Consider the following 24,538-nt stretch of genomic DNA (forward strand, 5'->3'; position numbering starts at 1 on the left):
TAAAGACTCAAACTATTTCCAACTTCTTGATGTCAGGAAATGTACAGATGGACAGGAAAGGCAGTTCCACAAATCACCAACAAATGTAACCTGGATTACAGTCCAGATTTCATTTAATTAAGATGTTTCTGGTTGTAAAAACCTGAAGATCCAGCCCTACCTCCAAGCCCATGTTCACGGTGCTCAAGAGCTCTGCAAACTCAGTGGCTCAGGACACTAGAGGACTTTGAATCCACTCATGAATAATCTTGGTGTGAACAATAAAGAACCTAAGAGATTTCCAAGGACTAAATTCCAAAACCATTGTTAACTGTCCAAATTCACCAGCACCACTAAAGCAGAATGTTCTCAGTCAGTAAGTGTCCTTCACAAAATGATTTCCAAACAAGACAGTAATGTAACAAATTTGCTAATAGAATAATTGTTCTCTGATGAACCTCAACACATCAAAAAGACCACATGGACTCATGGGTAAAATGTGGAGCTAATTCCTGGTGGACATTTGAGCTCCAGCCCTTTCTCAGAACAAACTTATAAATTGGTGTCTTATATGGGATTCACAAGTACTAAGGAGAATTGCCTACAAATTGTATGGAGGAACTTCGATGAAATTATTATTAATTGTAGCATTTAAAGACCAAGAGGGAACTAGCATTCACTCTCACACAGCTGGTTAACAGCACTCTGTACTAGTTGTGATGCATGTAATATTCTAGTTTTAACTTCAGGGTTTACTCTTTGCTTCCATATTAGTTTAGAACAGTTCCAAAGAAGGCCCATTCAGACTGAGAATAAAAACAATAATTAAAAATCTCATAGCTCAACTTTGGGATACGCTGAAGAGTCATTGGTTATATAATCTGTAATTTCATTGGCCCTTGGCCACAGGTTAAACTAGCAGGAGATAAAGTAACAGGCAGCTGTATACAAAGAAGGGGAGGGTATTTTAAAGTCACCTGCCAGCAGGGAAACACTGCATAAGGACATTTCAGTTGTTCAATCTTACATTGAAGCAGTATGAGACCACAGTCATATTGCCTTTGCTTACCTGCACTTTTGGGGATCTGTTTCCCAAAGGCCCTCTGTTCCTGAGGGTGAAGAATGTGGTAAGGGCGCCAGAGGCTTGGGATGCTGTCTGCTAAGTTGCTGGAGCCTCTGCACTAGAAATTATCCCAGACAAAAAAACTTGTTCTGCTCCTTCACTTGCAAGTACTGAAACAAAACACAATGACAGCATGCTTAGAAGCATGGCTCGGCCACCTGAGAAAAATGTTAAGCCGTTAAAAAACAATTTTTACTGAAAACACTATTTTAGTCGACTCCCTACTGACCCCTGCCCCAAATGTTCGACAGGATGCTGAAATTACCAAAAACAAACAAAAAAAATCGAACAGCAAAACTAGCTGCACAGATTACGTTACTGTCGCTCATGGCTGGATCTCCATGAGATCCAGCTCAGTCTCCTTGAAAAAAAAAAAATAAACAAAAATAACATCGAGCTCAATTAATCCAAAGCAACCCAGTAATGAAAGAACCATCTGTCTTCCTTTTCAGCTCCTCTCCACACATACACACAGCTTTATTGTTCAACACAGAGGTGAGGGAAGGAGCTGTAGCTTTGGAAAACCCTCTGAAGAGGAAGGGAAGAGAGGGAGACAGGAGGAAGAGGCGGAGGCCAAGGACAGAAATATCTAGAAGGACGCGAGGAAAAAGGAAGTGTGGGAAGTTAGGGAGAAGAGCAGCTAGTTTAAGAATGTGCAGTGGGCCACTTTCCCCCCAAAATTTTGAAAAAGATCTCAAATTGCTCCTGCTACAGCTTTTCTTCTCCAAGACTAAACAACCCTGATCCGAAAACAAACTAACAAAAGCTGCCTGCTCTGTATTTCTTGTGTTAGGAGAAAATGTTATTTTTTAAAGAAATTCTTAGGAAACAAATATCAAAAGACAAAACTAACAAAAATATGGCAGATATTTTATTTCCGAACCCACTTATGAATGCTAATGTCCTACAATAAGAAAACGATCATGCTTAATTATGAAAATCATACAATAACATGAAAAGATATTTAGATTCTACCAAGTAAAGAAAGTCTGAAAAGGCTGAGTACACGAAGATTGTTTCTCTGTGTTAGATGTATGTGTGGTGACTCGTTACTCAAAGAGGAAAATGACACCAGTTGGTGTGCTGAATTGTGGATTACAGGGGATTTTTTTCTTAAACATTTACAGAAAATGCCTATTTTCTTATGCATTTCACTTTTAAAGTGCTTAAGTAGCTGGTGCATTTAGAAGTTAGAAGAAAGGCAAAGCAGTGCCCTTTAGTGGCTATTATTATAATAAAAGTCTCCACCATGAGGCAGAATTTTGAACCTAAGGAAATCATAGAGAATGATGCATTTATGCCTCAGAATCCTCCTTGACTGTACAGAAAGTGCAACTCCTGGGTTTCCATCAACTCTACCCACTACTAGTTACTACCAGCTGCAGTAAAGGAGCAAGCACAAATTTAAGGTTGGAAAGGTCATTTTAAGATTCCCTACACTGAATAGGTTGGTAAAGAAACCTCAATGTTACATCAGGAACAGCTGGGCAGATGGGGATTTAGTCACACCTGGCGGAGCTTAAATCAAGGAAGGAAAACAAGATGGTCCATCCTCATGTCTGAATGGCCTTCATGAAAAAGAGGCATTAGAGGTTCTGAAGGCTACCGGGGGTTAGGCCAAGGCCAGTGAATGCAATATTCAAGGACTTAGCTTTGAGCTCAGCAGGAAGAACTTGCTAATGTTTAGGTTGCTAAACATAATACAGGTTGCATTGCTGAACAGTGAGTCACTGTTACTAAAGACATTCTGTTCTAAAAACCACTTGGGAGGGATTTGAATCGGAGTGCTTAATAAACTTTAATGTCCATCAGCATCATCTGAGCATCTTGTTAAACTGTGGATTCGTATTAGCCATAAAAAAGAATGAAATAATGCCACTTGCAGCAACATGGATAGACCTAGAGATTATCATATCGAGTGAAGTAAGTCAGACAGAGAAAGACAAACACCATATGATGTCACTTATATGTGGAATCTAAAAAAATGATACATATTTTATTTACAAACCAGAAACAGACTCATGGACATAGAAAACAAACTATGGTTACCAAAGGGAAAGGGGAAAAGAAATAAATTAGGAGTTTGGGATTAACAGATACACACACTATGCATGAAATAGATAAACAACAAGGACCTACTGTATAGCACAGGGAGCTATATTCAATTCCTTGTAATTAGCTATAATGGAAAAGAATCTGAAAAAAATATAATTATGTATAATGAAACCACTTTGCTGTACATCTGAAAGTAACACTATAATCCACTACACTCAATAAAAAATAAATTTTTTTAAAAATGAAGAATCTTATTTGGTAGGTCAGGGTGGAGCCTGAGAATCTGCATTTCTAGCAAGTTCCCAGGTGATGCCAATGTTGTGGATCAAGACTGTGGGTCTTGAGGGTCAAGGATGCAGCTTGATTTCAAGCATTGGAATGTTATTGAAACTAGTGTTTCCCAAAGTGCAGTCTGGTAACCATATGACTTCAAAAGTACTTGCCAACTCTGATTTGGGGGCAGATGGTTAATAAATAGGTTAAGTAGTCATTAGCAGAAATTTGCAAGCACACACCTTCAAATTTCCCCCAAAAAAGGTGTATCTTGGTATCTTCCAGTACACCCCCAGGTGATACTTTTGAGCAATATCTAATTTTGTGCAATCTTAATACATGTTGCACTTCCATAAAAAAAGAAAGAAATGGGTATTTTTCCTCCAAGTTTGGCAAATAATTTATACACGATAAATATGTTCTGATGAATGAAGGAATAAATGAATATATCTTCAGCATTTAAAAATGAAGTTATTTATGATTTCAGCACACTACAGTTAACAAGAGAGGTAGAATAAGGGAAAATATAGCTATAAAGTAATTTTTCCCAGTGATCTCTGTTACAAAATCATTTGTCTCCAAAGGTGGCAGGGGAAGACTCCCAAAGCTGCAATTTGTAGTTTTCTTTTTCAGTGCAGGGCTTTGCATTATTTTCCTAGCCCTGAAATTTCACCTCCCCACCACCCCATCTCGGTCATAAAAATCTCCTTCAATGCTTTGAAAGTCTGTTTCTCTCTTTCTCATATTTTGCACTGCTCCCTACTTACCAATAAATTCATGCTTTCAATCAGTTCAAAATGCTACATGATGCCTTTCCTGGAAAAATATGCTAATATTTAAACACAAAGACCTTCCTCAAATTTTCAAGTGTTCTTAGGTTTCTCTCCCAGAGTAAATAAACCCACCACGAAGAAGAAATCAGTTTCCTGTCTTTCCTCCCATTTTGTGAGTCCCCCTTCCAAAGGGTTTACTGTTTTGTAGTTTGCTTAAAAGTTATGAGTAACATTCCATCTGATTTACAAAATCCCTTTTTTTCAAGCTACTTATTACGTCAGTTTATTCTGAATGACCTAGTTTATTCTGCACCTTAAGAAGTCTCATTTGCTGTTTGTTAATTCCTCTACTGCTATTCGTAAAAGAAAAAAGTGAGTTAGCTTGAGTGTAAACAATTAGATGAGCAGATAACAAATCTTAGGATTCAAGTGTTGGAAATTTTCCTTCTTCCCACAGTAAATGAAAGAATGTGATGATGGTTATGTTACTATCCATCAGGTGATCCTCTGAAGTCAAATGACAAATATGCTGCAAATCTTAATTTGGGGTATCTTATAATTATTATTACAAATAAACTGATACATGTGCAATACATATTCTTTTTATGAAATCACATAATCCTAGATTTACTTCCAAATACCAGCTAAATTAATCCTTTAGGCAAAGGGAGGCAATTCATTTCCTGATAAAATTAACTCTGAAAGTTTTTAATCCCTACTATAATTTTGTTGATTTAGTCAATAATTGATTTCCCAAAGCCAGACCGTACTCTAGACACTGAAGATAAAGTGGTGAAGAAAAACAGTTTACCATTCAAGAGGCAGAAATTAGCAAGTAGTTGTCATTACTAGTAAGGAATACCGTTCAGTGCCATAACTATTTAGGTAATTATTAAATTACAACTGTGGTATGGTATGACCACAAAGTGACCCAGGCTGGGGAAGGATGGGAAGCTTCTCAGCAGAATTTGAGAGAACTCACAGACTACTCCTCTGAGGAGTCAATCAGATGACATAAGGGTGGAAATGAAAAACATCCCAGGCAGAGAAACATTTGCAAAGATTCTGAGGTGAGAATGTAAACAGTTCACTGGGAGAATTGGGGCTGCTGCTAAGAGGAGTGAGGATGAAAATAATGACAGTTAATCTGTGTTGAGTGCTACTACATGTACCGACTCAGAATCCTCACATCAGTGCTGACAGATGAGGAAACTGAGAGGCTTAGAGAAGTTAACTTGTTCAAGGCCTCAAAGAAGCTGGAAGGTGTCAAGCCGGGGTCTGCCTGAGGCGGGCTGCCGCCAGGCTCTCTTCTCTGGACCTGCAAGCCATCACAGCTTCCTGGGAGCCAGATCAGCTTAGAGCTCACCTCACGTTCAAGATTCATTCTATAAACTTCTGTTTTTCACAGAACGACATCGTGAAGCATGAATGTATTAGAATAGCTTCGGTCTCACTCCCCAGAGTCTTGATAAATATATGGTTCCTAGTTGGAACCCGTTTCACTAGGAAATATTATGTGGGATCTTTTCGTTACAAAAACATTAAGAGAATTCCAAGCATTAATATAGCAAATGCCCAGGGACCCAATAAACAAAAGAACCATATCTTCTCAGGAATTTTCTAATAGAGATTTTTGTTCCCTCCCTACCCTCTTCCTCTTTTCGCAGAGGCAACAACTATCGTGAATTTGTCTCCTTTTTATTACACACATGTACACACACACACACACAAGCATTATCTGGTACATGACATTGTTTTAAGTGGTTTGATATTTACATAACAAATATATAATATTCTGAAATTGCATTTTTCACTCTACATTTCTGATTTTGAGGTCCATCCATGTTGATACATAAAGCTCTGGTTCATTCCTTTCAAGTTTCGTAGCGTATTCTATCAGCCAAATACATCACAAATCCCTACTAGAAGACATTTAGGTTGTTTTCAGAGAATTACTAATCTAAATGTCATTTTGGAGCCAAAACTCTTTTTTTCCCCTCAAATCTAGAAAAAGCAGTTTACTAAGATAGTGAATCTTACAGATTGCTAGAAATACTTATAAAATTGATCACTTTTAACAGCCTTTTTTCTAAAACATAAACCTTGGATAATACAAGTTGTATAAAAATACCTAGATATGTAAAATACTATGACTCTTTGAAAAGGGGAAGTTAATAGTATTTTTAATTTATATAGTATTTCAAACATTTCTAGTTCAAGTGAACCTATAACCATCCTGTTGAAAACAAAACACACTGAAGAAAGAATGGATGCAGAAAATAGTCTGTTTACAACCACCTTCTTTTTCTGATAACCACATTGACTAGGCAGAAAAGTCACAAAGCATTGGAGCAAGGAGGGGAACAAACCAAAGGTTTCTCTGGAATGCTCTGTTCAGTGTTCCAGCCAAAAGATAATCTAAGGCACAACCTCCTAGAAAGATAACCACATTTCACTTCAGAACCAAAGGATCGGGACGCGCCTACTACGGCCCAGTCAATGCTGGATAAAGAGGATCATTAAGCAAAGCAATAAAATGTCCTGTTTTTTACCTTGAAGTGATTACACCTATAAACAGTGTGACTATAAACAATGGTCTATTTACACTAACGGAAACTTTTAGCTCAAGAGCATTGTAACAAGGTTTATTATCCAGTGTAAACTGAAGTCAAGTCTACCAATAGGTGAAGACCCGTCTTTGGGATTCCTATACCTTTGACATTATTTTCTATAAAGAATAATTCGAGAAAACCTCAAAAGGCAGATGTTTTAAAATATGGATCATTGTTTACTAACGGCTGCATTCTCTACACTATAAAATAACCTAGTCTAGAAAATGCAAAAGAAAATTCAAAAATGGGCATTCTCTTTGAAGGGAGGGGCAAGAAAATTCTCTTTTCTTAGCAGATTTCCAAAGAAGTGTACACCATCCCCAAGAAGGTAAATAAAAAAAGAAATCAGGGTTTCCAAAGAAAGAAGTAACTCCGGAGCTTTGGGGGGGTCACAACGGAGTCTGGCTGTTCAGCCCTATTTTCACAAACAATGAGCCAAATATTTTAGCACCTTCCATAGGCGAGTCAAGGTACCACTGCTTTTAGATCTCTGGTCTCCGACCTCAGAAATCCCTCTAGGTTTAGGAAAACTTACTCAGACTTCAGGAGACAGCTTTGAACTCAACTGAAATTTATCCTACCAGTAGGTCAGTGAAATAGCTGGCCAAGGAAATGGAGTGACTCTAACATCCATTTGTCCATCCATCCATCCAACACAGGTACGTGGTACCCACCCATCACAAGGCACAAGATCTCAGGGTACAAAGGACTATCAGAGCTGAGAGCACAGCTGTAAAGGCAAACCCATATAAACAAAGACAATTAAACATACCAAACATAACCTTCTGCCTTACTCTAACCTCTTAACTGCAGGTTCAAAGTTCACTGTGTTATTATTTTTCAATTAAATGATGTTTATTATAGAGAATCCATATTATCCTAAAACATGCAACTTTTTTTTTTTTGCATTCCCCTTCAAAGGGCAAAATATATAGTATGAACAGCAGAACCTAGAAGTTGAAAGATTCTTAGCAAGGGAGTAAGAAATCACCAATAGACCAAGAACCAAAAGTGGAACTGCTTAACTTTTTGAAACTTCCCCATGTTTGCGATTTAATGTATGAAGACTTCCCCAGCAGTTAGTCACTAGCAGTAAGCAATGGCTTCTGCACAGAAAGGCAGGGGCAGTTAGGAGGCACGTCCACTCTGCAACCATGCTAGGCTATGGACAAACGAGGTGAAGGGACAATGACTGTGCAAAGAGCCTTTAAGACAAAAGCCACCAGCGAGTCCCTGGGTCCCAAAGCAAGGGTACAAAAGAGCACAGGAGGGGCCTGTGTCTGTGCAGTCACCCTGCTTCACAACAGTGCAGTCCTTATCAGTGCCCTAACACCGGAACCTCGGCCCTGAACAACAACTAGATCAGCTGTAAGGCAATCTAAAACCAACACTTGGCCGAAGAAAGTAATCCGTCATCTAATATGCTCTGCGTAGTTCCTTATTACTAACTGAGGCCTAATTGTTGGGCTGCTTTTTGAGCTGAAGGCTTTATTTCCTGAAATGAGAACTGGTCTTTGATATGCCTAAGCACAGAAAAATGAAACCTTTATTTATAGCATGCTGTACTATGTGAAAATAGGGATTTCATTTCAAAAATAAAGTTGTTCTTTTTTTTTTTTTTCTATCAAAGATGATTCTGGACCAGAGGAAACTAGACGGAGGATATGGGCCAGTCTGGGTCTTGGAAGATGGATTAAGGACACCTCAGCAGAGACCCAGACAGGTAACAGTGGGAAGGCAGAGAGGGCTGATTTGCAAAGCCTGGTCTGGGTTATGTCAGGAAACCAAACTGGTTCAGTCTGAAAACACCAGTGAAGAGTAGAGTGAAGAAATAAAGAAAAAGCCATGTAATCGTAATGAAACTGGTCTTCTTGCGGGGCACATCACAGACACGGAGCAGGCAGGGCAACCTGCAAGCCGGTCCAGACAGGAGCAGCTTGGACGGGGTGGAGCCGCACTCTGGGGCTGCAGAGGGGAGGGGTCAGGGCACCAGGCCCTCCGCAAACCCTCTACACTCACTTCCCTACGGCTGCAAGAACCAAGTGCCACGAACAGGGGGCTTACAATAACAGAAGTATATTATCTCACTGTTCTGGAGGCTAGAGGTCCAAAATCCAAGTGTTGGCAGGGCCATGCTCCCTCTGGAACCTGCAGGGGAAAACATCCTTCCTTGCCTCTTTCTAGTTTCTGGTGGTTTGCTGGCACTCCTGGGCACTCCCTGGCTTGAAGATACAACACTCTAATCCTCCGTCTTCACACAGTGCTCTCTCCCCGTGTCTCTGTCTTCATACAGATGCTTCTTATAAGGGACACCAGTCAAACAGGACTAGTGGCCCACCCTGTTCCAGCATGGCTTCATCTTAACTAATTATACCTGTAACGACCCTATTTCCAAATGAGATCACTTTCTGCAGTACTGGCAGCTGAAACTTCAACACATCTTCTTAGGGAGACACAATTCAACCTATAACACCCTTCTGGGGATGCCCAGTCCCTGCCCTCAGCCAGAGGGTCGCTGATGCTCTAGAGCCATTCAGAATACCTGGGTGCTAATTCAAGTTAAAGAGAAGTAGAAAAAAAGTTGCCCTATGGTAGTGAAAGTCAGAATGGCGGTTTCCTTTAAGGAGGGAGCAGTGGCTGGGGAGGAGGACACGGCTCGCTCCCGGAGGGCACGGACTGGAGGCAGGTCACGTGGGCGTGTTCGCCGGGAGGAAACGTATGGAACTGTATTTATGTGGTTTGTGTACTCCTCTGTGTCTGATACACTTCCATAAGAACTTTGCTTTAAATAACATTGGACAAGACGGAGCTGTCCAAGAGATAGAGGTGGGTTTTTTTTGTGGGGGGTGTAGTTTGCTGGACATACCTTTTTATTTAATTTAGCCTTTAGCTATATTAGGTTTTGGGGGGTTTTGTTTTTGTTTTTGTTTTTTCCGAGCAGATCCTAGTCTACTGGGTGAGCACAGGCCTAACGCCTCAGCTGGCTATTGGGGCAGGTTATATAGCGTAGCCATTTTCAGTTTAACTAGAACGCTAGACATTTTGGCCAAGCGTGAACACACTAGGTAGAACCTCAGAAAGGTCTTCCGGGAGAAGCCCCAACCCAAGTGTTAGCCACTCAGCCCTGCTGATTCAGACACTCGAGCGGTCGGTTTACCTGAGCTGTTCAATTGCTAGGAGCTAGTGTATAAATGGAACTGCCAAAGTAATCCACTTATAATGAGAAAAATGGAACTGCCAAGGAGTACGTATTTCAACTGGCAGATTGACAACTTCTCCAGGCAAATCCATGAGAGAAAGAAAGTTGTCTGACTGTAATAATTCTACCTAATAAAACTGAAAAATGGAAATAAAATAAGATAAAATACAGATGGATTGATCCCACTGTTCAAAGGCCAACTGAGTATATAAAAATGACAAATACAAATGAATAATAACAGTAACATCAAGAAAACTAAATCTAAAGTTGAGCTGAGGTCTTTGGAATTGTTTCAGGATAATATAAAGGGGTGTTTTCCTAACTATGTGTTCAAAACAAGAACTGACATTATTACTACTGAGATTGCAAATTTTGTGCAAATTTTGTGGAAAGGAACTGAATATTCAAAGAATTTAAATACTGATCAATTTGGAATCAGCAATTCTACTTACAGAGTTTTCCCTGAGGAAAAAGTAAATTAATGATGTGTAAAAATATTCATAGATTAGATTATATTTATATCAGTTATTTATGTTTAAAAAACAGAAAAAAAGCAAAATTCCCAACAACAGCAGTATGAATAAAAAATTATGGTATGTAAAATAAGCAAGAGTCATTAAAATCATATCACATCAAGGAAAAAAAAAAAGAAAGTTGTTTGATAACCACAGGCTCATAGTAAGGGAGCGTTCTTCCCTCAGCAGTGCTGGAAATGTGGCAAGACACTTTTTGCGTTGCCCTCTGTTTTCCTAGCCTCCTTGCAGATCTCTCCCACACATTCCATTTTCAGGCTAATTACAGATCAAGTTCCAGTGTTTTTTCTTTCACATCTAATTCTCCTCTGGGAATTTTAAGCTCTTGTGGTTAGGGTGTCTTGGGTCCTATTGCTTAATTTCTAAGCAAGAGAATCAACACCAAAAGACAGAGTTAAAATATACCGGACACCACTCAAGACTTAGTAGAAAACATATTTCTGGAATGAAAACGCATAAGATTTTTTAGAATTAGATATAATTCAGACATTTAACATCCGATATTGCATCAGCTCTGAATAATATACTGCTATATTAAAAATTGTCTTACAGATGGGAGTGGAAAGGAGAGGGGGGAACAAGAGTGGAGAGGGGGGAACAAGAGTCGAGAGGGGAAGGAAGCCAAAACTTAATTGCAATGCAAACATAGAAATAAAAATCAATTACTGATCAAATTTTACATACAAATTATCAAGCACATCATTTTATGAAGCTGTAGCTTTCTTGGGTGCGAAATGTATTAGGGAGCCACTTAGAGTTTCAAGGTGGTAATTTGTAGTGGCCCTCTTGATGGTTCTCCCGGGGTGTCTCTGTCCTACTGAAGCCCATTTCTACTCTCAAATTTCATACAGAAAGCCATGCTTCAGAAGTCTCAAATGATACTTCACATTTCTATCTTTCAAACATTAAGGTTATTAAAAATGAGAGCACTAACATCAATTACACATTACCATTAACTAATGTTTTCATCATTTCCTATGAAAACAGCAAGTGGAAGAGATGTATTCTATGTCACATGCAAAATCCAAGTCCACATTAGAAGCAACGTGCAGAACTTGATTGGTGTAAATTGTCCATATAGACCTACAGCCCAAGTATACATCCTTCTAGGGCGATGTAACCATATAGGCCACAGATCTGAGTCTTATTCTCTCCTGCATCGTCTCCCCCAACACTTAACTTAGAACATTATGCCCTATGAGCACCCAGTTTTGCAGAGTTCTCTGTCATACTCGACACTGTTTCATGCCTCAGTGCCTTTGATCATGCTGTTCCTGCTGCCTGGAGTGTCCCTTCCCATCCTTCCTCCTCCCGCCATAAACTGGAATCATCTACTGAGATTCTGCCCTTTTTTTCTCCCTCACCCTGCATTTGGATGAGGATAGACGAGCTTCTAAGAAGGCAAAATGGGCAAAGCTGTTCCAAGAATATGGATAACTAATAAAAAAGAATGTGTATATATATACACACACACATATAACTGGATCACTATGCCATACACCAGAAACTAATAAAACATTGTAAATCAACTACACTTCACTAAAAAATGAAAGCAAAGAATATATTGTACAACACAGGGAATATAGGCAATATTTTATAATAACTATAGATGGAGCATAACCTTTAAAATTATGACTCACCATGTTGTACACCTGAAACTTATGTAATATTCCACATCCACTATACCTCAATAAAAACAAATTAAAATGCAAATTAAAAAATACAGATAACTATATCATATTTTTTAAACTATAGAAAAAAAGACAAACTGATGTTAATTTTTTTTAATGGATATTTGATGAGAGTAGTTTTTACTTCTTAACGGTAGTTTATTCTGAAAAACTCATAGTGCTATTCAACCAACAGATTTTCATCCCCCGAACTCCACCTGGAGCCCACGTGTGCACACAGATGCACACACTTACATACGTGCACACACACACACTGCACCTCTCCACTGTATGTCCATGGACCCCCTATATTATAAATAGCACCATGTCTGGTACATGATAAATGCCCAAATACTTGTTGCTGTTCACTGAAGAATAATTAAAGAACTACAACAACATGGGTAGATTAATAGACTCCAAAGTGAAGTCAGGTGCTAAGAGGAAGCAGACTGGGGAAAAGATCAGAACTAGAGAAGGTCAAACAGAAAGGCCTTTCTGGAGAAAGTCCATGCTGAACGATTTGAGGAAGAACAGTTATAATGATAGAGTTATAATAATAGTGTCAAGTAACATAGATTAAATGTTTGATATTTGCCAGGCACTATGCTGAACTATTTAAATGGGTTTTCTTTTTAATTACCATAACTGTGATGTGAACATTATTTCAAGTTCATAGATAACGAAAGTGATGCTCAGAAATGTAAGGCATCTTGTTTAGAGTTGTGCAGTCATTAGCCCTGAAGGTGAAAAAAGGTTACAGTCTGGCCTGATGGGGGAGTGTGGGATGAAGGAAAACAGCGCTGAGTGTCAGAGGAACATAGCGAGTTACAGAGACCACAGGTTCAATCGGAGGACGAAAAGAAAGTCAGCAACACAGGATGGCAGAAAACTTCAAAGGGCCGTGGGAGAAATTCTCCGGATTTCTGAGCAGAAAAAAGTTTCCGTAATGAAAACCACGCTTGAGGAATGTTATTATAAAAGGTGTGTGGACAGGAGTATTGGTGATCATAGATGGAGAACTTGGGTAGAAGCTTTTTGTAATAATATAATTGTATTACCTTATGGTTAAAGCAGAAGAGCCCCACCCACCAACTCTGCAAAAATAGTGGGGTTTTTTGGCCTTTGTTTATTGGTTTTTTGCAGTGGGAGGGTCAGACTTTTCCTCCAAAAAAATCAGGGCCTGGAAAACATTTACAGGTCCTTCATGATGAGAAATTACACATATCTCTTAACATCTTGCTTATGAAAAAAAATCCAATTATTTCTAATTTAATTGTAGCATAGCTGGGATCAAACAAGAGTGCTTAGCTAAGTCACTTTGACATTGACCTGAAATATTGGCTCCAAATATCAGAAGTGTCTTGACAGTGGTGTTCTTTATCTCACAACGATCATTCACACTGACAACAGAAAGTCCCTTTAACTTTCAGAGTCTGTGAATTAAATAAGGTTATATAAGTTAGCTGCTGTTGCTTACAAGCAGTTGAAAAATCAGCAGAAATGCCTGGATTGTCATCTCACTGCTCTCATCTAAATGCAACTGGATAACCCATTTTCCACTTTTTAAGGGCAGTTTTATAATTTTATATTATCTCTGTTATATTATAATAATAATTATATATAATCTATATATTATATTATAATCTATATTTATATAATATATTTATATTATATTATATATTATAATCTATATTTTCTATATTATCTATATTTTATATTAAGTTTTTATTATTCATGAAAAGGAGTCAGGGAATTTTTTAAAATCTCTGATCTCTTAGTCTTTGGCTCTATGCTGAGCATAGAAAATATACAAATTCCCTTCTCTTTCCTTCCTCTATCCCTTGATACATGAAAGACTCTCAAATCCTAAAGGGCGGCACAGGTTTTAATAAAAGCAGTTTATTTTATTTCATTTATTATATTTTATATTGTATTACTTTTTAAAATATTTTATACTTTATTTTGTTATTTCAATAAAAGGAGCACCTTCTATGGTGCTGACCTAAATATCTGCAAGAGTATTTCCTAAGAAGAAAACCAGCAAGCTGTCGGAAGCTGTGAGCAGATAACCTCTCTGAGGACTAGAATCGGATGCAGTGGAAGGAGGGTGACCCCGTAAAATTAGCTCAGAGACAAGAGGCTGTATTTATATGGCATCATGTCCTTGAGGGACAGGAAAAAACAAATCTAAAAGGTAGACTCTTCCAATATTCAGAATTTTTAAATTATGTATATGCCCCCTGATGACATCATTCTTTGTAAGAAACCTTGTCACTTGGAGTCCCAGCAAGAGCTCACAGCCGGGCCTCTCCCACTGCGCTCTGCCAGGCAGGAACCCCTCCCAGCTCTGGCGAGCTTGATGAGGAGAGCTTTCTATTTCCAGGGCATCTGTTTATGTCTCCAGCTAGGTTAAATGATACCCAATAGAAATCTAAGAAATATCATAACAAGCCCTGGAACTTAAGCAGTGCAATTCTCTGCCTATGAAAGGGCATGAAATCATGGATGTGAGACACTGTGCTATTAAGTGATTTTGTTATCCACATTCTTGGCACACTTATTTCCTCAGTAACGTAACCACAAACCCGACTAACCCAACTCGAATTATCATACATTATGAATTATGAAGCTGTCCTAAAAGTTTGCTGTACGTGAAAACAAATTTGAGAATATTTTCTCATATCCTGATCTGATAACATTCACATACTAGTCTCTTATCTGTCAGCATAAGAACACTATATTATTTTCTAAAAGAAAAAAAAAAACTTCAAAACCAGAAGGGTTTTAATTAATACAGACAAATCTACAGTAATGAGTTCACCTTTCACCTGTCTTCTCCAATGGGCACATTTTTTGAGATGACAAACTGATAATCTTAAGAGCTATAAAGATGAATCCTAACAGCTATAAAGAAGTTACAATTGAGCTAATATATTTACATTGTGAGTTAATTCATGAACCCTGGTCAGGGCATTTGGCAAATGTCTGCTCTATCTATAATGTTCTGGACACTACACCAGATACCAAGGACACGGAGTGAGCAAGACAAGACATAATCATTACCCTCTCAGATAGAAACTTGTTCCAGATTTAATGCCATGACATCAATCAGAAAAAAGAAAAAAAAACACAAAAAGTTGAAAGTGAGCCGTTAAGTTATATACATTAGTTAAGTATGTATGTTCATAAAGAAGCAGGGCATCTGGCTAAAGAATCTCAAAAACAATTTTCTCTCTGAAGTACGTACCAAGTTTCCCCCAAGAGTTATAAATTACAATCCTGGAATCAAAAGTTGGCTGATAAAATGCTTCTATTCCTTTCTGATAAACCAGTGCGATTAGGAGATACTAACTTGGACATAAACTTTCATGATTTAAGTGCTATTCTAGGACTGCCAAGATCATGTACAAAGAACAATAGAAATGAAATTTCTAAGGCACAGAATAGTGCCTTGACAACTATTACAAAGAGTCCTGCACATTTCCCCTGAAACTGGACCTCCCATAACAGGCTGCATAGCCTGTGGGAAGGGGAGCTCAGGAAAAGGCAAGACCTTCCCATTATTCAGAATCTCCCCTCCTGGGACATCACTGTCTAGCAAAAGATACCAACTGTGATTGATTTGACTAGATAATTAATTTTTAGGATCTAGTTTCGGATGTGACCAGCCAACCTAGAGACTTAGAGACAGAGACTCAGTCTGGAGAGAGGTGGAGATGTCAAAGCCTGTGACGGAGAGTTCCATGCATGAAGGTGAAACTGAGTGAGTATATGGATTTATTTCAGAGGATAAGAGGACCCCTGTCCAGGGTTCTCTGAGCTCTGCCTCTCCATGTGGATATGCCTGTGCCCTGGTCTAGGGAAAAGAAATCAGTGACGGCCAATTAACAGGGAGAAGAAAAACAAACTGAGAGTGAAAATGCACATGTGTACATGTGTGTCTATAAGACAAACGGGAAACCCCATCACCCACCCAGGTGAAGACTGAGTCTCTAATTTAGAATTTCCAGTGGCATCCTACTCTTTGAAAACACAATTCAAACTCCTGTCTAAGATTGGAAGGCTTTACATAAGCTGTCTTCTGCCTACCTCACTAACTTCATCTCCTATCTTTTCCCCTTTTACATTTCCATATGCAAGTTCTCCAAACACTCCAAATTCATTCATGCCTCAGGGCCTTTGCAGGTGCTGTTCCTCTGCCTAGAATTCTCTTCCTTCTGCTCTCCCCTTGAATGGCTCCTTATTCACATCTCACTTCAAATATCCTCTCCTCAGAGGAGCTCTCTGACTGCTCTAAATTAGCTTCCATCACCCTCTGCACACTGCATTGTCTTTGTAACACTCATTCTATCTGAAAAAAATTTTTTCATTTATTTGTAACTGCTTTATTAAGTCTATTTCCCACAAAAAAAAAAATAAGCTCTATAAGAATGGGGGCTTCATCTGTTTTGCTCAATGCTGCACTCCCATGCCCAGCACCCAGGATGTCTCCCGTTCCACGGGGGGTACTCCGTAAATACCGGTTGACTCTCCAGTCCTCCCTTATAGATGGCAGGAGAAAGTCACTGAAGAGCCACTGCAAAACCCTGTTGCCTGGTCTGAGTGCAGGGACCACCACCCAGAGCCATACCAGCCCCGGACCTGCTTCCCCAGCCTCGGAAGGTGAGAGAAACCAGCTTCCCTTGGAGGAATCTCCGGCTTCCTTGCCACCTCTTCCCCTGGAGGCTTATTCCCTCAGCTTCTACAGACCTTTCCAGTCCCAACCAGATAAAAACTAAATCAATATTGAAAGAGTTCTTCCAAACCCAGTATTACTACAAGCTACTGAAGGAGACGATGTCTTTGGCACCCTATGTCTCAGATGTACGGAGGGAAAAGGGACCCTTTTCACTCAGCTTTTCAGTGTTTAGGATAAGAAAATCCTTATCTAAGGATTGGGCACTTTCCTTCCCCTCTTTCCCAACGGTCCTGGAAGAGGAAAGGCCCTGGTCAGATGCAGAAGGCCGTGGCAGGAAACAGTGAGTGGGCCATTCCTCCCTGGATAACCAAAAGCTCTTCAAAAAAAATCCATGGATGTGGAAAAGAGACTCAGATCCTACTGCCCTTTACTCTCTTTTACCTTCATAACTTCACCTCCAGAATCTCACCCCTATGGCAGCCAAGTTCTTGACCAAGTTTTGACACTCCCACCGATTCAGAACTGGAGAGTTTTTGTCAGGGGAAAGAACATTGGCTAACCTATCACGGCGAGGGCACTGAGCTCCTGACACCCTGATAAGGAACCACAATGACAGTTTTCTACTGGAACACCATAACGTCCAATGCATACACCCTACTCCATACCTTACGTTCACCCTAAATTAAATACTTTTTATTTTCAATCTATCAGAATTCAATTGGAAATTGTAGTGTGTGCTGTCATCCACTGTAGTTGGGATAAATAGGAGAGGTTCACTTCAACTGTGAGGGTGGGGATGTAGATCTGGGAAAACATCTTCCCAGCATGAAGGATGAGTAGGAATTTCTTTGAAAACATATTCAGAGTGAAAAAAACTCTCAGAACATAAGCCATCGAAGATAACATGATGTCATGAATTTGGCCAGACACAGCACATCTAAGGGGCATGTCAAAGATGTAGAGAAGATAAAAGATAACTAATTGGCGAAAGTCTGAAGCTGTCAGAAGGAAAGACAAAGTTTGCAGAGCACCTGCTCAAGAAGGCCAGTCTGAGAGGTAAATTCTGATCAGGGGATATATAACCAAAGTGTGTGCAATTGTCTGGAATGGTGTAAGGCAGTGGTGAAGTGACCTTCCTATGATCCATTCTAAGTCCCTTAACCTTGGGTAGTCTCAGTTTTTTTTAACTATAAAATCAGATTAAACATTCCTGTCTCATAGGGCTGTTGGGAAAATAGCATATGGGAACCCACGGGGAATCACAGTGGGTGCCACCTGAATTTTGTGCATGCCTCACCTTGATAAGCATCACCTGGAAGGCATGTGAAACAAATCTCTGGTTCCCAATCTAGATGGAATCATAAATCCACAGAAGCCAGGTGGTAACCTGCATGGTTAGCAGATAATGCTTATCAGAGAAATATCAGAAATACGGTATTGTTTCACTTCTCTCCCAGAATATCCCACATGATATGGAACACAAAAACATCTCCAACAGAAGAAAAGAGCTGCCAGTAATTTCCGGAGGGAGAAAACAGGAAAATTGCAATTTCCACAAAAGACTGATTTTTTTTTTAAATGGTATGTCTCTTAATGGCATTCTTCTGCCAATACTGTCTATTCTCTTCTGAGCCCCACAGATCTGTATTGATTTGGGGGCATAAAAAATTATTTCCAACAAATCTACTGAAAAATAGTCAAAAAAGCAGTCTTGTTTTATTGCGCCATAATAAACATGGTACAATATGAGATGATAGTAAAAATATTGCTCAAGAGAAGCCCCATTAGGCAACCAGTGAAGACCTTCCCTCCGCCTCCACAATTAAGGACAGCTTTGGTAGCCGGAACAGGAAAATACAGTTTCTAGAAAAGTTCTCTCCTTATAAACCAGTTTCCATTATCTAAAGTGTCTCCCAGGTCAATAGGCTTATTCAGAGAGGACAAACTAGATAACAATCTAACGGTGGCTGTTTTGCAGATCTTGGTATTAAAAGCAGCTGTCGGTGAGACGAAAAGGAAGAGAAGGAAGGGAAAACAAATCCATTTACAAATGTCAGATCAGCATGCTTTCAAACGGAAAACAACCCGGTAGCCTGACCAGATCTTCTCACATGTTTAACAACTCCATGTAAATAGAGAGTTCCATGGTCTGCAGCTGGGAGAGAAAGTTTGAAGACCAGAAAGGCAAATACCCAAACTAGCCTCGTAAAGGAGGCTCTCACACCTTAAGATTAGTGTGAACGTTGGTGTGAAAGGCCAGAGGGCGAGCAGTTTCTGGCAGAAATGTAGTTTCCTTACCTACCTACCTAATTACAGTTGGGACGGCATTCGTCTTACAGCAATGTGACTTTTTGATTCTAGAGTCTGCTACTTATGTCGTTTCTAACATGCTGGCATTCAAGATGTCATTCTTATCCCCATTTCCAAGCACCGTTTTAAAAAACATTATCTCTGAACAGCAGCTACTCTACCCCCGTCCCCAACCTCTCCCCCTCTTCTACTGAAGAACCCCCCCCCCAAGATGTGCTTTGGGTTTGTTTTTAGTTTCTGAAAATCGCTTTTTATAGATTTTCTAAGCCAAAATAACAGCACACAAGGGACTGGGATCTTGAGAGTTCTGGAACAATCAGCCTCAAAACCACAAGTTTCTTCTCCCCTTTCTTGAAAACTAACGGCAGCCCGGGCACTGCAATTTTCTCACCGCCGCCCTTTTCCCCTAAACCGCCTTGGGGCTGGTTTTGTTAGGTCCAGTTCCACCGTGGCGGGAAAAACGGTGCCTCGGAAATTTTTGTAAGGTAAAAGAGGAGAACCTTCCAGACCTCTTACCCCTGCTAGCGTACAGACCCTTTTACAAGAAAACAACAGTGAGTGAGGAGCCCGCCACCCGCGTCGGCCTCTCCAGCGCCCAAACGCCTGGCGCCCCTCGCGTGCTTCCCCGGCGAGCATCGGCTTCCGAGCGCCCCAGTGCTCCACTACGCCCCCGGTGCTCCCCACCCCGTAAACCCAGGGGTCGCGGAGTTGCCCCCCGCAGCTCCCGGGGTCGGGAGGATGCGTGGAGAGGCAGTGAGCTCAGCGCGCCTCCCCCGCCCTTGACACTGAGCCTCAGCGGCTGCACCGCCCGAGGGTCTCCCCGCACCCCCAACCTCCCTCCCCTCGGCGACGCAAACCCGCAGCCCAGAGGGCGGGGGAGTTACCCGCCGAGGCCCTGGCGTGAAGACCGCAGGAGGGTGCCGGGCTCCGCGGCCGGGGGCCCGCCGCCCTTCGCTCCAGTCCACTGCTGCCTCTCCCGCGGCGCCGGCAGCATCGGGCCGCCGAAGCCCGCGGCCGGCGGAAACCGGAGGAAGGTGGCGCAGGCGGAATGCAGTCTCCTCGGACCTAGCGGGGCTGCCGGGAAGGGCTCAGCGCCGCCCGGAGTCCGAGGCGCCCGCCGCGCGGGTCCCGATTCCGGGCGAAGGCGCCGAGCGCCTCCGGAGCCGCGGGGAAGCTCCTCCTGCTCGGCGGCTGGCGCGGGCTGCGTGATGACCGCGGCCGCCCCCAAGTTCGCGGAGGAAGATGCAATGCGGCGGGAGGCAGTGGGGCTCTCCGTTCCCCGGGTAGCAGCCGAGCCCCTACCTTTCGGGCTGGGCGGACACCAGCCGCGCGCCCTGTCCGGGCGTCCCGGATAGGAAAATCACCACGAAGGGAGGGCCGGGGAAAAGCGGCGGGTGGCTTCGGGACAAGGTAGGAGGATCAAGTTCCCCAGCCAAGAAGACACTCCCATCCCGCCCTGGTTAGTTTAAGCTGCAGGGGCGAAAGTGAGGGGCGGCTCGTGTGCTTCCCCTCCCCGCCGGGCAGGCAGGCGGCAGAAGTAAACACTTTTGCTCTGCGCATCGGGGACTTCTGCGGCTCGAGACGGGGCAGGCGTTTTGGTCCTTAGTTAAAGAGTAGGGGCTGTTCAGACACCGGAATTCCTGGGCTCTGCCCTTCAAGGACTAACGTGTTAGGGCTTTTCATCTTTTGGAGGAAAAGTTACTGTAGGGAGAAGAACGAAGGTGAGACATGCATTTCCTTTTCTTCAGGAAGTGGGTCTCCCTTGAGAGAAGCGTATATTAAAAATGTCTTCATACTTGGATGGCTGTGAATACTTTTTAAATTTCAGTGTTTGTGAAATAATTAATTGTCTAACAGCATTAATAACTCCAGACTTTGGCACTAAGCACCATGATCACGTGCCATCAGATGACCCTGGGGAGAAGAGCCACAGGCGTGGGTACTGTTCAAAGTGAGCAGCGGGTCGAGCACTAAGGAAATCCTCCGTCTGTGAAGACTTTCTGGTATTTGCATTAATTTTAACAACAGCCCTAGGAGGCAGCACTTGTTATTCTCCCAGTTCTACTAATCAAAAAACCCACAGGGTTCAGAAAATTCTTGTCCGTTTCTACAAATTGCCTTTGAAGTAACCCACACGAATTTTGTAAATTTAAAGGTGATTGCTGAGACAGCAGAGTAGTGAAAGATGAATTCCGGTATTTGTCCATCTAGGCCCATTTTTCTTGAGGTTACTCTGCCCTTTTAGGTTTTCTGGATTTTCTTCTTACCCTTCTCTTGTTCACATTCTTCAGAATTAAACCAGTGTTAAATCTCCTCCACCCTGGCTTCCCTAGGATTTTTAGATCTGCAAAGTTATGTGTTAAGGAGAGAGGCCATCTGCTGTTCCTAGGTGACATTTGTGCTTCTTAGTCAGTAGTGGCCAAAAAAGGCACTGTCCACCGTAGCCTAGTTCAAAGTCCACCTCCTCCACTGGCCTGCTTTGTGACCTTGAGCAAGTGACTCGGTGTACTTCCTTTTGGTCTCCTTGAAAGTGAGATAATACAACCTATTTTCAGAGGTTGTTAGGAGGGTTAGAAGAGACAATGACATAAAGAATTCTTGGCACAGTGCTTATCACAAAAACCATCAATTCAGGAAGTAAGAATATGAACTACCAGTCACTGTCCACCATGAGTCAGCTACCCTCCATATGTCATATCTGTTTCTTGTATTTGTCCTGTGAGCCAGAATAATCTCATCCTAGTAATTACAAAATGGAGTCAGGAGGTTAAGTAATGCTCCCAAAGTCATACAAGATCTATTTTCGAACTGTGATTCAAATGAATGTGCCTGGAATCAAAACCAGTTTTCTTCCCAGGAACTTACCAGTATGTAACTATCTGGGGCAGGGGCTTTTGACCTGTGAAACGTTATTTAAAAAAAAACACCACCACCACCACAGGATACATTATTGCATGGACACATGATTGCAATTATGTAAAAGTTTTGAATTCTTGTAGAAGGTGATAAAGAATTAAACAGGGTGGTAGGTTTATAAATTTGTAGACCTCTCTGGGATAGTGATTTTGGTAATTTGACGAGTGGTGGGGGCAGGGGATGTTTTCACAATGTAAATATATTTAACTCAGGTTTTGTGTAGATTCATTCTAATGAGGTGGGAGAGGAAGGGCCAGGAAGTAGGAGAGGGCTATTGGAACATGCAGGGTCCTTTTAAGGCCCCTGAAAACATAATATTTAGGCAGTGTACACATAGGACTGGCCCTGTTTGCTAGGTTTGTTTTTTGATTATGGATGGTGCAATCTCTTTGAATTAGAATGACATTTTTCATGGGCTGTGTCCTCTGTGTATGCAGGGACAGGTGAAAGTCAGGCTCTCCACACTACCCTGGGGTGCCATTCAGCACCCATAGGCTCATAGTCTAGAGTAAGGTTAAAGAAAGTAGTATTTCTTACTCATCCCAGTGTAGGGCTTGCCTTCCCATCTCATGCCCTATCCCAAGTACAAGCTTTCTTGGCATGATTGATGTAGGACTGTCTACAGCATGCAGAGGAGACCTCCTTGTAGGGGCATGCACTCAGCAGGTCACATCAGATCACTGGAGGACTGGAGACACCTTCAAGGTGATGAGAGGCCACTTTCACACAATATCCCCTTATAAGTTACTAATAAAAAGGAGTTTACTTAACATTCTCAAGGCTTAGGTTGTTCAGTTTTAAACAATATCTGGCTCAAGACTTAGCTTTACCAAGCTAATCCTTTTTCCACACAGTCCTTTCTCCATCTCTGGGAAAGATCCTGCCAGCCCCAGCTTCTAGCTGTCTTGGGGTTTCATCTCCTGTTAGCAATCGTTTAAAGTACATGTGCCTCTCAAAAATAATAAGCCAGTATGTAAGGAGTCTAAATCCTGACATAGAGCTATGACTCTGCCTACAGTGTGGAGAAACGTTCTTCCAAGCAGAACCCTAACGTCTCCAACGTCTCCACTTTAGAGCAGTCTCTGATTATATATTTGCACATGTAAATAACCACTGTGTTGATTTCTCCAGTATTGTGAGAGAGAATAAAGAAGAAATTCAGGTCTACCAGAAAGCTTATTTGCCATTTAGTAAAAAGGAGTCTCTCTTTATTCTACTAGTCCTGTTCAGGTTTCAGAAGTCTTAGTGTCCCAGTAGTTCTCAGGAACTGCTTTTACTCTCCTTCCACAAGCTGAAAGGTGAGGGGAGGTGGGAGGGTGGAGCTGGGATTCAGCGTGTTCTAAGCACATGAACATGTGGAATACCTAGATGGTAGAAGCCATAATTCAGACAACTGACGGAAAACAACTGCAATATTATTTAAAAGGGTTAACATGCAGAATATTTAAAGAATTCCTATATTAAAAAAAAAAAAGACAACCCTTTTAAAAATAGGACACAGGCCAGAAGCAAGCAATTCACAGAAGAAATACAAATAGTTCACAAACATGTGCAAAAATTTTAGTGTCTTTTTAATCATCACATTGTGCAAGGAAATGGAGACAACAAGGAGAAATCAGATTGGCAAAAACTAAAAAGATTAATGAGATTAGTGAGTTTCCATCAAAGGTGACAAGGAAACTGCAAGGAAGTGTAAAGAACTGTCTTTTTTGAAGGCAATTTGGTGATTGTTATCAAATGTAAAAGGTTGTGTTGGATTTGAATTTCAAAACCCTAATTAAAGTTCCTTAACTTTCCTCCCCCGAAGACAGTTTGGTCCCCAGCCAAGTGACCTAGAAGAGAGGACCTGGAGGGAAAGGACTGAGATTCTAAGCTGACTCCTCATTACCCCGTGAACAAAGAGGGCAGCCCTTATGGTTGCTGCACAGACAGTAGGACACCTCCTGGAGTTTAAGGGGGCTGTCTGCAAAACTGCTGCATCCCGAGCCGCTTGCTCAGAGCTCTCATTCAATCCTGAGATGTGCTAGAAGCCTTGGACCACTGCCCCGGCTGCCATGCCCCATCTCAGGAGAGGAGGGAGATGTCCCCGCCTCCCCTTCTGTCTGTGGAGATGCTCTCCTAACTTCTAGTCCCGTGACTGATCATTCTGTCAGAGTATACAGGTAACAGTACTCACTTAGCCCATTAATTTTACTTAACATTTTTAGCTAACACGTTTCTCTCATCTTAGCTGGTTACAGAGCTGACCTTATGCTATTTCACGTCATGAGAGTGTTGTTATAAGATGGATAAAGTGGAATTGTGGGCATAGGTGAGATAGGAGGGAAGGGAGCATTTAAAGGAATGACACAGCAGTTAACACCAAGATGGTGAAAGATTCAACTCCCAGTAGACCTTAAGGCCCAAGACGGCAGGAG

At 41.3% G+C, this 24,538-nt stretch overlaps 1 protein-coding gene across 6 annotated transcripts in view; it reads right to left on the reverse strand.

Annotated features, from left to right (window-relative positions):
* The window catches only part of ST3GAL6 (ST3 beta-galactoside alpha-2,3-sialyltransferase 6), a 65,494-nt gene extending 44,743 nt beyond the window's left edge, over nt 1-20,751 (reverse strand). For 2 of the 6 annotated variants that reach the window (XM_015242492.3, XM_031672279.2), the window contains exons 1-2: nt 20,090-20,473; nt 1,049-1,212 (exon numbers count right to left, since the gene is read on the reverse strand). The gene's annotated coding sequence lies outside the window, so the exon portion shown is untranslated. Of the gene's footprint in view, nt 1-1,048; nt 1,213-18,192; nt 18,242-20,089; nt 20,474-20,507 lie in introns of those variants that run through there. The other 4 variants (XM_072966718.1, XM_072966726.1, XM_006208056.4 and 1 more) reach the window with 4 other exon arrangements.
* Between the last annotated feature and the right edge of the window lie 3,787 nt (nt 20,752-24,538).

Source organism: Vicugna pacos, chromosome 1, assembly GCF_048564905.1.
Source record: "Vicugna pacos chromosome 1, VicPac4, whole genome shotgun sequence".
NCBI classification, from domain to species: Eukaryota; Metazoa; Chordata; class Mammalia; order Artiodactyla; family Camelidae; genus Vicugna; species Vicugna pacos.